Here is a 15,592-nt window from a genome sequence, read left to right on the forward strand (position 1 = left end):
ACCCTCTGAACCGTCGGATCAAGACCGGGAGCCACCTTGGCCGTCCGATCGCGCTCCGGTCCATGGAATAGTGCCGTGGACCGCAAGAAACGCGTGGGAAACGCCCACGCAGTCCACAGGCCGGGCGGTGGACCGGGGCAAGAGCCAGCAGGCCCACTGGCCTGGGCCGGCCCGCGCGCGCGGGCCTAGGCCGCGCCTGCGCGCGCCTGGGCCGCGCGCCCGGCCTGGGCCGCACGCCCGCCTGGGCCGCGCGCCCGATTGGGCTGCGCCCGCCTGGGCCGCGGGCCCCCACCGCGCGGGCCTGGGTCGCGCGTCCCGCGTCGGCCACCGCCTGCGGCCGCGCCGCTGCCGCCCGCCGCCGGCGGTCCTCCACCGCCTCGATTCTCGTGCCGACTTCATAAGCTCGTATCTCCTCCATCCGAGCTTCGTTTTAGATGATCTTAGTCTCGTTGGACTCCGTTTTTCGCCGCGAACCTCGCTGTGGGCTGAATCTCGAGGCGTCAAACCCTAACAAATTATATATCGAATTGTTATCGTAAAATCATATCGATATCGTTAAATGATAATGGTACATAAATGATACCTTCTAAAAAATGATACGGAAGCGGTAATAAAAAATTAAAATATTATTTTTTATGATACTAAAATAGTATAAAAAGTGCAATATATCATTAATTACCATACCATACCACTTTTAAAGATATTTTTATAAATTTAATTATTTTTATAAATATATAATTACTTTTGTTAGTTTTATAAATATAAAAATATTTTTTTAGAGATATTTTTTAGTTCTTTTATGCAACTTCCCACTTCTCTAGAAATACTTTTAGTGTTTTATAGATGTAAAAATATTTTTTTAGTGATTTTATTATTTTTTTAAAAAAATATTAGATGAATTATTTATTATGATAAATTATTGTTACTGTACCATTATCGTATTATTTTTACGATATGGTAACGATAACGATATATATAATTCTATGGTACGAGAACAACAATGAAAAAAAAATCAATTTTTGTAATACGAAAATAGTAACAGGTGTTTCATATTATTATCTATACCATTCTCACCCTTACATTTAATATCAACATACGAAAATAGTAAAAGGTCGTGATCCCTGTCTTTCCCTACCTGGCGCGTCAAATCTGTTGTGGCCAATCCCCTCGTCGTCTGGTCGTCGAGAATGAGCGCCTGCAAAAGAAGTCCGCACTGATCGGAGATGACTCCAGCAGGGACCTCCGACGGTCAAGTCAGAGAGGAGACTAGGCAACAGTAGAAAAGAATCAAGGAGTTCAGCGAGAGAGAGAGAGAGAGCTAGAGAGGGGGGAGTTCAGGGGTTTCGAAAGAACCTCATCTGCAGCACTGTTGCCTTCCCCGTTTTATAGTAGAGCGCGGCATGGCGCCGTCATTAATGGCGCAGACAATTGGGGGAGTTGTTAAGTCGCCGAAGGCTGTCAGAGTCGCCGCGGATTGTCAAATCACCATGGGTCGTCACATCGCTGGAATTAATCTATGTCCTTGACAGGACAATGTCCCAGGGTGGCTATGTCGCATGCCTTTGTCAGGACGGCGGTCCTCAGCAGTCGTACGATGTTTGGGGGAGTCGATCGACCATACATCAGCATTTGGTTGTGGGATGTCGGGTGAAGACCCAGGAACTCTCCGACGGCCAATCCGGCACGTCGCAAGAGTCGGAAGAGACTCTGTCGTTTGGGCAGTCGGGAACGGAAAGGGTCTGCCCGACCGACATACCTTCGGTCGGACAGTGTCGGCAGTCGTCGGTCGTTGCGGTCGGTAGAGTCGGGCGCCAGCCAGGCAGGCCCGACGGTGAGTCGACGTAAGAGGGACCGGTCGGTATATCCCAACAGTTGCCCCCCTCCACTCCTGAGTCGGATGGCGTGCCGGCTAACGTCCTCGCGTGGGGCGGCGACATCGGGCGAAAGGAGTGGAAATCCATCGCATTATGCTCTGACTCAGGTGACCGTATCAACGTTCGGTCCGGCGCCGGATGTCTTATGGGTGTCAGGCATCTCATCGGTGTCAGGTGTCTCGTCGGTGTCAGGCGTCCCATCGGTGTCAGGCATCCTATCGGGAATAGAAACCGCCGTTTTCGTCGTCTCTTCGGGAACGCGAACCGCCACGACTTTTCTGCCGCATGGCAGGGGGCCGTTTGGCCGAATCCGTTCAGGCGGATGGAGGCGACGTGGCCTGATCTGAGGCAGGTGCATCGAATTGTCGGGTCGAAGGAAGGCCCAGATGCTGCCATGTGTCACGATCTGGAAGATCCTCGCTGGTCGTGCTTTCATCTCGACCATTGAGGGGCTCTATATATACAGGATCACCGGCATCCAAAACTCTACTTTTCAAACCTGTTGCCGAGACTCTGGCCGTGTGGTCCCTTGCCTCAGGTAGTTGTCCCCGTTTCCTTCCTTAGAGAGTCTTTTTCCTAGGAGCCTTTGTCGTTGTCTTTCGTTTTCTCCTTGCTTCTTTGTAGTTCTCTTCCTTCTTCTTCTCATTCTTTGACTTCGGTTCTAGCGTGATGGCTAGAACATCTCCACGAGGAAGTCGGTCGGAGAACCCGACTGACGATTCTTGATCGACCCCGGAGGTGGAGGTCTCTTCACTTTCGGGGCCGAACGTTGATCGGCTCTGGGAGCAGTACTGCATCCCGAAGTAGTTTCAGCTGTTCGTCCCTGGAGCTGACGATCGGGTTAACAATCCGCCCTCGGGCCAGGTGGCTTTTTACGTCGAGGACCTCCGGGCCGGCCTTCGCTTTTCGATTTCGGAGTTTGTCCTGAACGTGCTAGACTACTACGGACTGTGTCCGGCGCAGCTTGTGCCGAACTCGATCCGACTGGTAGTCAGCTTTGCTTTGTTGTGTCGGCTTTTGCCGACCAATCCTCGTATTTTCTTCTTTCGAGCCTTATTCATTCTCCGACCCCATCCTAAAGCTCGAGGGTGGTGGTATTTCAACCCTCGGAAGGGTCTTTCCTTCATCACTGGTCTTCCATCGTCGATTCATGGATGGAAGAACCAGTTCTTTTTTGTCTTTTCTCCCGTTCCTTGGGGGTTCCTTCCCGCTGGGGGGACCCCCGAACCCAACCAAACGAGAACAGTCGGATGGAGGCCGAGGACCGAGAAGACTTTTACCGTCTGAAGGACATCTCGATGCCGAAGCAGAGGGAGCTCGTCACCGAGCAAGCCCTGTATGATGTCGGTCTCAGCTCGGTTCCTCGTCTAGGTCTGTTTTTCTTCTCTCTCTCTCTCTCTTTTGATGCTGATCCTCTATCATCGTTGCAGATATGCCACCGAGGGTGAGGTTAATGGAGGCCAGCATTCGACAACATGCGGCATGGAAGAGGCCGGTGCATGGAGCCGAACCATCACGGCCTCCCAAAAGGCCCCAAGTAGCACCGACAGCGGCCGGAGCGGAGCCCATCTCCGAACGGGCGTCGGATCGAGAGTCGGGCATCACACTATCGGTGCTGACAGTGCCCACTGAAGTCCCATCCGAGGAACGATCGGTCGAGGGAGCGGCCTCACCCGAGGGACGGGCAGCCGAGGAGACGGTCGAGGATGTGCCGATCGATCAGCCGGCGGAAGACGTTTGGGCAGAGGCACGTGAGCCCGAGCAACCTGCATCGGCGGCCGCTGCGCCCTTGGGAGGGACCCTGTCGGGCTCGAGACTGCCCTCCCTTTCTGATGTCAGGGCCTGGGTGTCCGAATGAGGGAAGGCCCCGATGGCACCCGACGATGATAGGAGGTCGGCTGGCCGTGGTGCGTCGTCCGATTCTCTATTTCACGAAGGAGCATCGGCCCTGGCCAACCATGACTTGGCCAGGAGGTTGTGCCAGGCGATCATCCTGCCGGCCGATCATGAGGTCATGAAGAACTAGCAGGTATCCGACATGCTCTCCTCCTTCCATCCGACTCTGATCCGAGTAAGTCTTTCTCCTTTACTTTTCATTTTCGTCGTCATCATTTTTTACAAGTTCGGCTTTCTGACGGTTGGTCTTGTTGTTTGCAGCTGATTTACAATATGTCCGAGTTGGAGACCGGATATCGGAGATTCGACGATCTTCGGGCAGCCTGAAAAGATAAGGCCATGGCCGCCGAGGCTGACAAGGCGGTGTTGGTTGACCAGCTGAAGCAGTCAGTCGACTGGGAGGCCCGGCTTGAAGAGGAGATCTCCCACCTCATCGGGGAGGTCTCCCGCCTTACTGGCGCTCTGGCCGCTTCGGGGACCAAGCTGCAGTCGGCTCGCGAGGACGCCAAGTGGAAGTCCCGCACTATTCGCCGGCTGCATTACGAGCGGAATGACTCTGTGAAGGAACTCAAGACCGAACGCGAGCAGCTCCGGATAAGCTTGGGGAACCTCGCCAAGGTCGAAGAAAACTTATCCTCCGCCCAGGCCGACGCAGACATAGCGAGGGCGGAGGCAGAGTCGGCGAGAGAGGCCATAGGTCAGGCCGTGGAGGACTTCTGCGGCTCTGATGAATACCGGGAGGAACTTTTGGAGAGCGGCTTCCTCTCGTACCGAGTGGGGTATGAGGATGCTCGGGAAGCCATTCGAAGCTTATACCATGGAGCTAGATCTCGGCAGCATCGTCCCCCCAGAGTCGGAGGGCCAAGCCGCTGGAGAGGTGGCCGACCCGTCGTCAGGAGATCGCACTACCGTGGTGGAGGCCGACATAGACCAGGCGGCCGAAGGCCAGACGGCTCCGACCCCTGATGCTAACCCGACCCGAGTGGATACGCCGACCGCCCCAGGTCTTCTCCCGATAGAGGAAGCCGACTCCGGTGATTAGTCGGAGTATGTTTTGTTTTTACTTTTGTTTGATGTACTTGCAGTCGGGCTTCGACCCATTCTTGTAAACTCCGTTCAAACTTGAATGAAATCGAAAATGTATTTTTCTAACTTTTCTCTCTTACTTGAATTGCTTGTTGTGCTTGGAATGTATGTTTCGCCGAAACACCTTTGAACGTATAAGTCGTAGGCCCGACGCATTAGGTAAGATCCCAGAAGTTAGCCAGGACAGTCGGTGGCGCGCGCGCCATGTTAAAGGCGGAGCGAGCTCCGATTTTCGATCGGCCTCCCGACTGTCGTATGGCCCAACAGTCGAGAGTTTAAGTCGAGCATCCATTGCCCAGACCTTAGTCGGGCATATTCGTCGAGTTGGGCATCGCCCGTCCTTCGGGCATAGCCCTTCGACCCGATCATCTTGTAGGGTCCAGTAGTTGAACGATGTCCGACGCATTTAGTAGATGACAAGCCGGTCATCCGTTGCCCGATTCTCTGTCGGGCGTATGCGTCGTGACGTGCGATAAACGGTGGCAAGCCGAATACCCTTCGATCGGTCGTGACCTGATCGGTATGTTGCGAACGCGACGTTGGTCGCGTTGGCTTTTTGCCTTTCTTGACTGGAGCCAAGTCGGCAAGTTAGCCAGTCACCTTACTCGGGTGCTGGCTGAGGAAGGGGTGCGGCTTAAACTTAGGAGGGTCCCATCGCCATCGTCGGCCTTCCACCAAAGTAGATAATGTCAGTCGTCGTAAGAGTCCGACGCGCCGTCGGCGGTTGGGCCGCAGATTTCTAGTGGAATGCTGGGCCCAAGTCGCGGCGTCGAGGTTCGGAGTACTAGCGAGCACCAACGCACCATTGGAGAGCCGAGATTGTAGACTCCGAAGTTTTGAGGCTAAGTTTGTATTCCGAACAAGGGTACATAAAATTTATTGGTAGTACAGCCTTAGATTGTCGGCATTCCAAGTTCAGAGAATGGTGCTTCCTTCTAGAGTCTCCAGTCGGTAAGCTCTCGGTCCGTAGGTGTCCGCTATCTTGTAGGGTCCTTCCCAGTTTGGAGCTAACTTTCCCTGGTCTAGAGGCTTCGAAACTTCTGCTTTTCTTAAGACCAGGTCCCTGAGCCTGAAAAGCTTCGGCTTAACCTTGTTGTTATAGTATCGGGCCACTCTCTGTCGGTAGGAAGCCATGCGGAGTTGAGCCTCGCACTGAAGTTTGGGTAGGAGGTCCAGGTCGGCTCTCCGACATTCGGAGTTGTCCGGCTCTTGGTACTGCTCGACTCTAGTCGATGGTAGCCCGATCTCGAGCGGGATCATCGCCTCCGACCTATAGGTCAGGTTGAAAGGAGATTTCCCGGTTGGGACATGGGGGTGTCGTTCGGTACGCCCATAGGACGGAATTCAATTCTTCGACCCAGAGGCTTTTGGCTTCATTCAGTCGGATCTTTAGTCCATGCAGAATAGTCCGGTTGGTCACCTCGATCTCACCGTTGGACTGTGGGTGCCCGACCGAGGTCAGTCGGTGCGTGATATGAAATCTCGCGCAAAACTCTCAGAAGTCCCGGTTGTCGAATTATTGTCCATTGTTGGTAATAATGGTGTGCGGTAGTCCGAACCTGAAAATGATAGACTTCTGGATGAAGTCTTCCATCTTTCGCTCGGTGATCTGCGCTAGAGATTCGACTTCTATCCACTTAGTGAAGTAGTCGATTGCGATGACTATGAACTTTCTTTGGCCAGATGTCGGAGGAAAAGGACCAAGTATGTCGATCTCCTACTGGGCGAAGGGCCACGGGGCGACGATAGGAGTGATTTGGCTGGCTGGTCGGTGTTGTATGTTGGCGTACCTCTGGCATGGCTCACACCTTCGAACCAACTCAGCCACGTCCTTTCTCATGGTGGGCCAGTAGTAACCCTGCCGTAGGACTTTGTAGGCCAAGGATTTGCCCCCCAAGTGGTTTCTGCAGATCTCTTCATATACTTTTCTGAGCGCGTAGTCCACGTCAGTCGGTCCCAAGCACCTGAGCAAGGGAAGGGAGAATGACCTTTTGTAGAGTCGGCCATCCATTATCACGTATTGGGAGGCCACCCATTGGAGTCATTTAGCTTCCACGGGATCTTCAGGACTGGTTTCGTCGGTCAGATATCGTACGATCGGATCCATCCAGCTTGGCTCGGTCATCAATTGCAGCACTTCTTCGACCCTGTCGTTGCTGGGCTGGTTGAGACTCTCCACCAGTGTCCGATCCAGGGCATCGTAGGCTGATGTTGCAAGCCTGGAGAGTGCATCGGCCCGAGCGTTCTCCATCCTGAGAATGTGGGAGATCTCGAAATACTTGAGGTGTGTCACGAGATCTCTCACGTTCTGGAGATATTTTGCCATGGTCGGATCTCGCGCTTCAAAGTCACCTTTAACTTGCCCCACGATCAGCTGAGAGTCGGAGAAGACTCTGAGGCTGTCGATCCCGAGCTCCTTCACTACTCTCAAGCCAGCGAGGAGCGCTTCGTACTCGGCTTGATTATTGAAAGTTTTAAAGTCGAACCGGAGGGCATACTCGGTAACCACTCCCTCTGAGTTGGTGAGCAGGAACCCGGCTCCACTCCCTCAAGCGTTGGAGGCTCCGTCGATGTGCAACACCCAGGTAGACTCGGGGTCGGGTTCAGAGATTGCAACTTCTCCGGGGCTCCCGCCTTTCGATCCTTGGTCGGTTGTCGGGCACTCTGCAACAAAGTCGGCCAAGACCTGGACTTTCAAGGCTGGTCTTGGTCAGTACTGAATGTCGAACTCACTCAGCTTCATTATCCATTTTGCTAGTCGTCCTGATGTGTCGAGACGGTGCAAGATCGCCCTCAGGGGCTGGTCGGTGAGGATCACGATAGTGTGTGCTTGAAAATACGGGTGGAGTCATTGTGCGGACACGATCAAGGCGAATATTATTTTCTCCATCTTTGAGTATCGGGCTTCGGCTGCGTGGAGCACTTTGCTGGTGTAATATATGAGTTGGTGAATTCGGCTCTCATTCTCCAGGACGAGCACTGAGCTAACCGCCTCTGGAGAGGTTGCCAAATAAAGGTACAGTGTTTCTCCGACTACCAGCTTTACAAGCAATGACGGGGAGGCCAGGTACCTTTTTAGATCCTCGAAGGCCTGCCGACACTCTTTCGGCCAAGAGAAGTCCTTCGCTTGTCTCAAGATCTTGAAGAACAGGAGGCATCTCTCTGCCGACCGAGAGATGAATCGGCTGAGTGCGATGATCCTTCCGTTAAGCTGCTGGACCTTCTTCTTGATATCCGGGTGTCGCATGTCGATGATTGCCTTTATCTTCTCAGGATTAGCCTCAATTCCTCATTGAGAAATGAGGAACCCGAGAAACTTTCCTGAAATCACCCCGAAGGCACACTTAGTCGGACTTAACCTCATCCGATGTCGTCGAAGAGTGCAAAAAGTCTCTTCGAGGTCTTGGACATGGTTTGAGGTCTGTGCACTTTTCACCAGCATGTCGTCCACGTACACCTCCATGTTGCACCCGATTTGGTCCTTGAAGACCTTATTGACGAGTCGCTGGTAGGTGGCCCCGACATTCTTCAGTCCGAAGGGCATTACCCTGTAGCAGTAAAGACCCTTCGTGGTCACAAAGGCTGTGTGCTCTTCGTCTTCAGGCGCCATCCAGATCTGATTGTATCCGACAAAGGCATCCATGAAGCTGAGCAGTCGATGCTCGGACGTCGCGTCTACCAGTTGGTCGATTTTTGAAAGTGGAAAGCTGTCCTTCGGGCAGGCACGATTTAGGTCGGTATAGTCAATGCAGATCCTCCACCTCCCATTGGTCTTTTTTACCATGACAACATTGGCAAACCAATCGGGGTACGTGGTTTCTCTGATGAAGTCCACCTCGAGTAGCTTGTCCACTTCTTCGTCGATGGCCTTCTGTCTTTCAGGAGCAAAAGACTGCTTCTTCTGCCTCACCGGCCTCACTCCAGGGTTGATGTTGAGTCGGTGAGTCATCGTCTCCGGGGGGATACCGGACATATCCATTGCCGACCAAGCGAATACGTCGGTATTGGCCTTCAGCAGCTCCACTAGCTGCCGTCGCTCAGGGTCGGACAATTGGGATCCGACCCAAACCACCCGTTCGGGATTCTCCACTATCGGGATGGAAACCAGCTGTTCGACCGGCTCGACCCACTCTTCCTCTCCCCGCTGGTCCATCTTGTCGGCTGTCAAGGAGTCCTTTGCTTCGTTACTTCGAGCAGAGATCTGGAAGCATCGCCGAGCGAGTTGTTGATCCCCGCGCATCTCCCCGACTTCATTTTTGATCGAAAACCGAACCAGCAGGTGGTAGGTCGAGACTATAGCTTTGAGGGCATTTACCCAGGTCTTCCAAGTATGGCATTGTAGGCCGAAGGTACTTGGACGACCACAAAAGTTAAGTGGATGGTGCTTTGTCGTGGTTCGGTTCCGGCTGTCACGGGAAGAGTAACTTCTCCTTCTACTGTGACGGCCTCCCCGGCGAAACCCACCAGGGGCGTGGAGACTCTTTCTAGCCGATCAACCGACAGTCGCATTCGGAAGAAGATCGAGTAAAATAAAATATTAGTTGAACTTCCATTATCAACAAAGATCCTTCTTACATCATAATTTGCTATTGTTGCTGAGACAACAATAGCATCGTCATGAGGAGTTTGGATTCTCCGAGCGTCCTCATCTGTAAAAGTAATTACATCATCTTGGCGTAGCTTCTTCATCGGCTCCCCTCCAGTAGTCATCCCCGAGTCCAGTCGTTTGGAGATCATGTTGATGACCCCGACCGTGGGCTGATTGTTCGTCGCCTCCTTAGTCGGTCGGGGTCGTCGGTCGAGGACGGGTCGAGTCGGCGGGTTCCTTCAGAATTTTTCGAGATACCCTCGGTGTATGAGAGTCTCAATTTCATCCTTAAGTTGGATGCACTGCTCGGTGTTGTGGACGTGGCCCCGATGAAATCGGTAGTACTTTCGCCTGTCGAGGCCCTTTGCCTTCAAAGGCGGAGGCCGTCGCAGATATTCTTCCCCTTCGATCTCCATCAAAATCTGTGCATGAGGAGCAGAGAGAGGAGTCATACCTGGGACGTGTCGGCCTCGGACTCCACCGTCGAGGCGATTTCAGGCTCCGTCGTTCGGGTGAGACATGTCTGTTGGTCGGGGGCCCGCTAGGCTCGGTAGGAGCCCGACCTTTCCTTCATTTTTCCTTTGGACCCTTGGCTTTAGTCAGGCACCGATCGGAAGCTCCTTCGTCCGCGTGTATGTATTTGTACGCGCGCTCCAGCAGTTCGGCATATGTCCGGGGGAGGGTCTTATCCAAGGAGTATGTAAATCGGGACCCCCTTAGCCCCCTCTTCATGGCTGAGATAGCCATGTCTTCGTTGAGGTCCCGAACCTCAAGCGTGGCTGCGTTGAATCGTGTCACGAAGTGTCGGAGCGTCTCATTTTCTCCCTGCTTGAGAAAAAAAAGGCTGTCCGAGGTTCGTGGAGGCTTCGGCTAGTGCTGAAATGAGCCACGAAAGCATGTTCGAGCTGACCGAAGGAGTGAATGCTTCCCGAGCGAAGGTCGGAGTACTAGGCCCTGGCGGCCTTGCAAAGTGTGGTGGAGAAGCCGATGCAGAGGAGGGCATCGGTCGCCCCTTGGATCGTCATAAGAGCCTTGTAGCTCTCCAGATGGTCAACTGGGTCAGTGGAGCCGTCGTAAGGCTCCACATGAGGCATCTTGAACCGACTAGAGATCGACTCATTGAGGATGAGTCGGGAGAGAGGTTGGGCGGTCTTGAAGTCGACGTCGTTCGAGGACTTCTGTCCGTCCACCTGCAGCTGGACAAGCCGACGGTCGATTTCTTCGAACCTGCGTTTGTAGTTGTCGGCCCGTCGGTGCTGAGAGACCCCGGGGGTGGAGTCTCCCGATGAATCTGAGAGGGAGGCGGACGGTGTTCGCGGCCGCTTCTCCTTCCTTGCTCGTTCCAGCTGGAAAGGAGATGGTCGTCGGAACCGATGGGTATCACGCCGTGTCTGCCTTTTCCCCTCTCGGCGGGAGTGCTGTGACGGCTGCTCCTAAGGAGGGGACGGAGACCGACGCGGGCGTCGGCAGCTGCTCCTGGAGGGCATCGGGTGTGCCGCCCGTTGCTCTGCCGGCGAATGCGGCAATCGGGTTGGTTGTTGTTGAAGGCTCTTGATCGCGTCCGTTAGCACGGTCATCTGCCGCATGATCGCCGTGATCTGCGCCTCCGTGGTCACCATAGGATGCGGAGAGCTAGGTTCCACCATGGAGGGTGGAGGAGAGGCCTCTTCCCGGTGGGAAGAGTGCCTCGCCGATCCGGTGGCCCTCGATCGCTGAGCCCTGGTTCTTATCATTTCGAAAGGATATTTTGAGTTATGTGGGGGTCGTGATCCCTGTCTTCCCCTACCTGACGTGCCAAATCTGTTGCGGCCAATCCCCTCGTCGCCTGGTCGTCGGGAACGAGCGCCTGCAAAAGAAGTCCGTACTGACCGGAGGTGACTCCGACGGAGATCCTCCGACGGTCAAGTCAGAGAGGAGACTAGGCAACAGTAGAAAAGAATCAAGGAGTTCAGTGAAAGAGAGAGAGAGCTAGAGAGGGGGGAGTTCAGGGGTTTCGAAAGAACCTCCTCTGCAGCACTATTGCCTTCTCTGTTTTATAGTAGAGCGCGGCATGATGCCGTCATTAATGGCGCAGATAATTGGGAGAGTTGTCAAGTCACCGGAGGCTGTCAGAGTCACTGCGGATTGTCAAATCATCATGGGCCATCACATCACTGGGATTAATCTATGTCCTTAGCAGGACAATGTCCCAGGACGGCTATGTCGCATGCCTTTGTCAGGACGGCGGCCCTTAGCAGTCGTACGGCATTTGGGAGAGTCGACCGACCATACGTCGATATTTGGTTGTGAGATGTCGGGTGAAGACCCAGGAACCCTCCGACGGCCAATCCGGCGCGTCGCAAGAGTCGGAAGAGACTTTGTCGTTCGACCAGTCGGGAACGGAAAGGGTCTGCCCGACCGACATACCTTCGATCGGATAGTGTCGGCAGTCGTCGGTCGTTGCGGTCGGTAGAGTCGGGCACCGGTCAGACGGGCCCGATGGTGAGTCGGCGTGAGAAGGACCGGTCGGTATATCCCAACAAGTACTAAAGAAAATGAAGACTAGTATCCTGCTTGGTCAGTGGACGTAGGCAGAAGTTCAAGCACAATGTTGGTCTTCAGAGGCTAGGCCCAACTCCAGAGAAATCCAATTTGGTCACTGCACAAACCACATGACGAACCGAATAACGATCGCAACTCCAAGAATGAGCTAGAAACCCATAGATTTTCTTACCAATCAATCTAGATGTGAAAGTGGATTGAATAATATTCATATTTTTATAACTAAATTTATCTAGATATAGATAGCAATTTGTGTTGGAATTCATCCGACTAAGTTCATCCGGATATGACCCATATCAACATATATCAAAATTTATTTTATATATTTTATATTGATCTAGATTTTGATTAAAGATAAATTTTCGATAAAATGATGGAGGTATATTTGATGGTTATCATAATAAAGTCAAACTCTAAACAATCATTATGAATCACATCAATTTCTCAATCTTCGCTCCCCATGAAAAATACGAGGAGAATGATATTGAAAAATCAAAATGCTGCTCGATAATAGTGAGAAACATATTAATTTATTTTTATTTATTAAATAAAATAAATATAAATATGATTGGAATCAGTAATTAAGATCAAGTTTGGATCTGAATATCTAGATTTTGATCTAAATCCGATTCATTGGCGGGTCTAATTTGATCTGAATCATGTGCTACGGCAGTTAAAGCGCAAAATTGTTCCGTCATGTTAAGTGCATACCGATACTCGTGGAAGTATTTTGTCCAAAGATTCAAGAATTGTGTACCGATATTCGTGGAAGTATTTTGTCCAAAGATTCAAGAATTGTGTACACATGTCGTGGTCCAATGATCCGTCGGCTCTCATTTCTGTCTGGAATTTGTTGTCCGATCATGCGCGGGCTGTTTCAAAATTCCTCTTTTACCCTCTGATCATGCGCGGTTTGGAAGGTTCGGGAAACCGGCCTGGGGAGCGTATAAAATTTTGGCGGATGGAGGCGTGATCTATCCAATGAACGGATGCGATGATGCGGGACCCATCACCTACCATACTAGGTTGCGCTTTCGAAAGAATGCTTCTTTCCCTGGTCAGCCCAGATTCTCCCCTGATGTGAAATGCGCTCCAGAAGGAGAGCTTCTGCGGGCCCAGCGGCCGGAAGTCCATCCATGCGCGGGGCCCACTTGAAAGTGATTTGTATCTATGGTTCAAACTAAAGGCCTCGTTTTGGTCCGTCAAAGTGAACGGAGGAAAGCACGGGAGTGATTTTTTTTAAAAAAAAATTTGTTAGAGTTTCAAAAAAAAAAAAAAACAGATTGAGAAAAAAATATCTTCATAAAAATATAATTTCAATATTTTATAAACAAAATTTATGTAAGATATAGACTTTTTATTTTCTCATTTAATGAAAACTGAAAGCTTTTTTTCATCAATATTTTTTTGAGCTATCAAAAAATCTATGGCTAAAATAAATATTTTTTTCATCACAATATCTCAAGCCCTCTATCATGATCTATAATTAAAAATATTTTTAACAATTATAATTTTTTTATTTATAAATAATAATAATATATAGAATATAATAAATTTTTTTTGTATTAATGATATAATATGTATTTTATATATTTTTTTTAAAAAAATAAATGCTCAACTGAATATAAATCATTCTGAAATAAACTACACCCTTGTGGTAAACCAAATATATCAAAATAACTTTATCATATATCATATTTTCATAAATCAACTTCTCAAACACAACATTTCAAGAAAAAAAAATTTTCTCGCAAACCAAATATGTCCTAAGAGCAATACATTCTCTATCATCAGTATTGGTATGCTATGTAAATAACGAACAGTGCAGCAATGCATAAATGCAAACCTCATTTGATATTTAATATTTTTAAAATTATATAATTTACTGATTTCATAATAATATCATATCTTTTAATGTATATGTTTTTCATGTTTATATCCCTTCCATCTCAATACACATTTTTTCCTCTTCTTTTCTCAGTATATTTGTTGCACTGTGTGTATATATGTATATATATATATATGTGTGTGCACATATATTTAGGCTATTCAATATCACAAAGCACAAAGATCGGTATAAAAAGGTTTAGAGCATCAGGAATTGCTGGACTCTTCTTTATCAGCACTTTAGACTTCTGTATGTGTGCGTGTGTGTGTTTTTTTTTTCTTTTTTTGTTTTTGATGTAGTCTGTGCAAACATTTGGGCTAAATACATTTGTGGTAATTGTATATCATCTTTAACGCTTTGCCTCTAGAAAGTATCAGTTTTCTGTTTGTCTTAGAATTAGCTGCTCAGGTGAGAGCAGTAATGCTACTTCTCATTTGATATTGGAAAAGCTTAATTGAAAAGGAGTAGTCGAGGAATCTTTTAAGCAAGTAATTAACTTCTTCCTGTCAAAATTTTCCTATGGTCATGGAGCTCGTCACTTAGGGTATTCCATCTAAGCAAAAGCCTGAAGTAAGGTGCTATTATTCCGCATGAGCTCAGGTAGCTTTGTAGAATAAATTCCGTTACCAATTCAGTTAGCTCTCCATTGTTTTCATGGATTATTCCTCTCAAGACAAACCCAAAATATAGTAGTTAAAAAAATAATAATAATAAAAAGCCAAATAGGATGGTGACCAATGGTACAAATCAAAAGGATGAAAATTAGAGTTCAGTCCTTCACAGTGTTACTTCTGCACTGCAGAATTTTATATTATTGTAGATAGCTGTCATGTCATCTATCTTGGAGACGAACAGTTTTTATTTATCTTGAAAGATATCTGTTTACTTTTCAATACGGTATACAGTTCATCCGATATATCTCGGAGATGGATGACATGATGGCCACCTATAATGATACTGCATAATTGTGGTGTAAAATTTGCACCATAGAGGATCTCGTTTCTGAAGTTTGATTCATTAATTCAATGAATTTAAATTGCAAAAAGAAGAAATAGAATCAACAATATAATTTCTCCTTTGCTCATAATTTCTCAGCGCTTAATTTTCGCGGCAATTCAGGTAAGCCGGACTTGATCCGTCATCAAAGATCAGTAGCAAATAGAACCAGCAAGAGCAAAGATTTAAAGGATGAAGACATCTTATTTCATTAAATATTTATTCAACTAAAAACGCAAAACATAAAATATTGCAGCGGATAAACAAATCATAGTGAACTACTAATCTACCACGTTTAGCTTAAAAGAGAAGAAGAAAGAAAGAAATCCCGTTAAGATTCGCGAAGACTCTGGGGCGCATGAAGGTCACTGATCACCGCTCTCTCTCTTATGGATGCACAGTATCAAGCGAGACGTTATGGGTATTATCGGGCCAAAGAAAGGCCCCCATGGCGAAGTTCCTCTTCTCCTCCAGGTTGCCGAAGACGGGCAGGCCGTACTGGGCGAGCAGGCGGTCGAGCTTCCACTCGGGCATCGTCTCGTAGTCAGATCTCTTGTACCGGGGGTAGTGCACTGGCATCTGGAAGAAATCACCACCACCACCACTCGCCTTAGCTTGGCCAACGACCGACCCCTGCCGACCCTTCCCCTCGCCCTTCACTCTCGTCACAGACTCCATGCTACCTCTCTCTCTCTCTCTAAGATTTTTGAGAGACGGTGGTGG

Source organism: Elaeis guineensis, chromosome 16, assembly GCF_000442705.2.
Source record: "Elaeis guineensis isolate ETL-2024a chromosome 16, EG11, whole genome shotgun sequence".
Lineage (NCBI taxonomy): Eukaryota > Viridiplantae > Streptophyta > Magnoliopsida > Arecales > Arecaceae > Elaeis > Elaeis guineensis.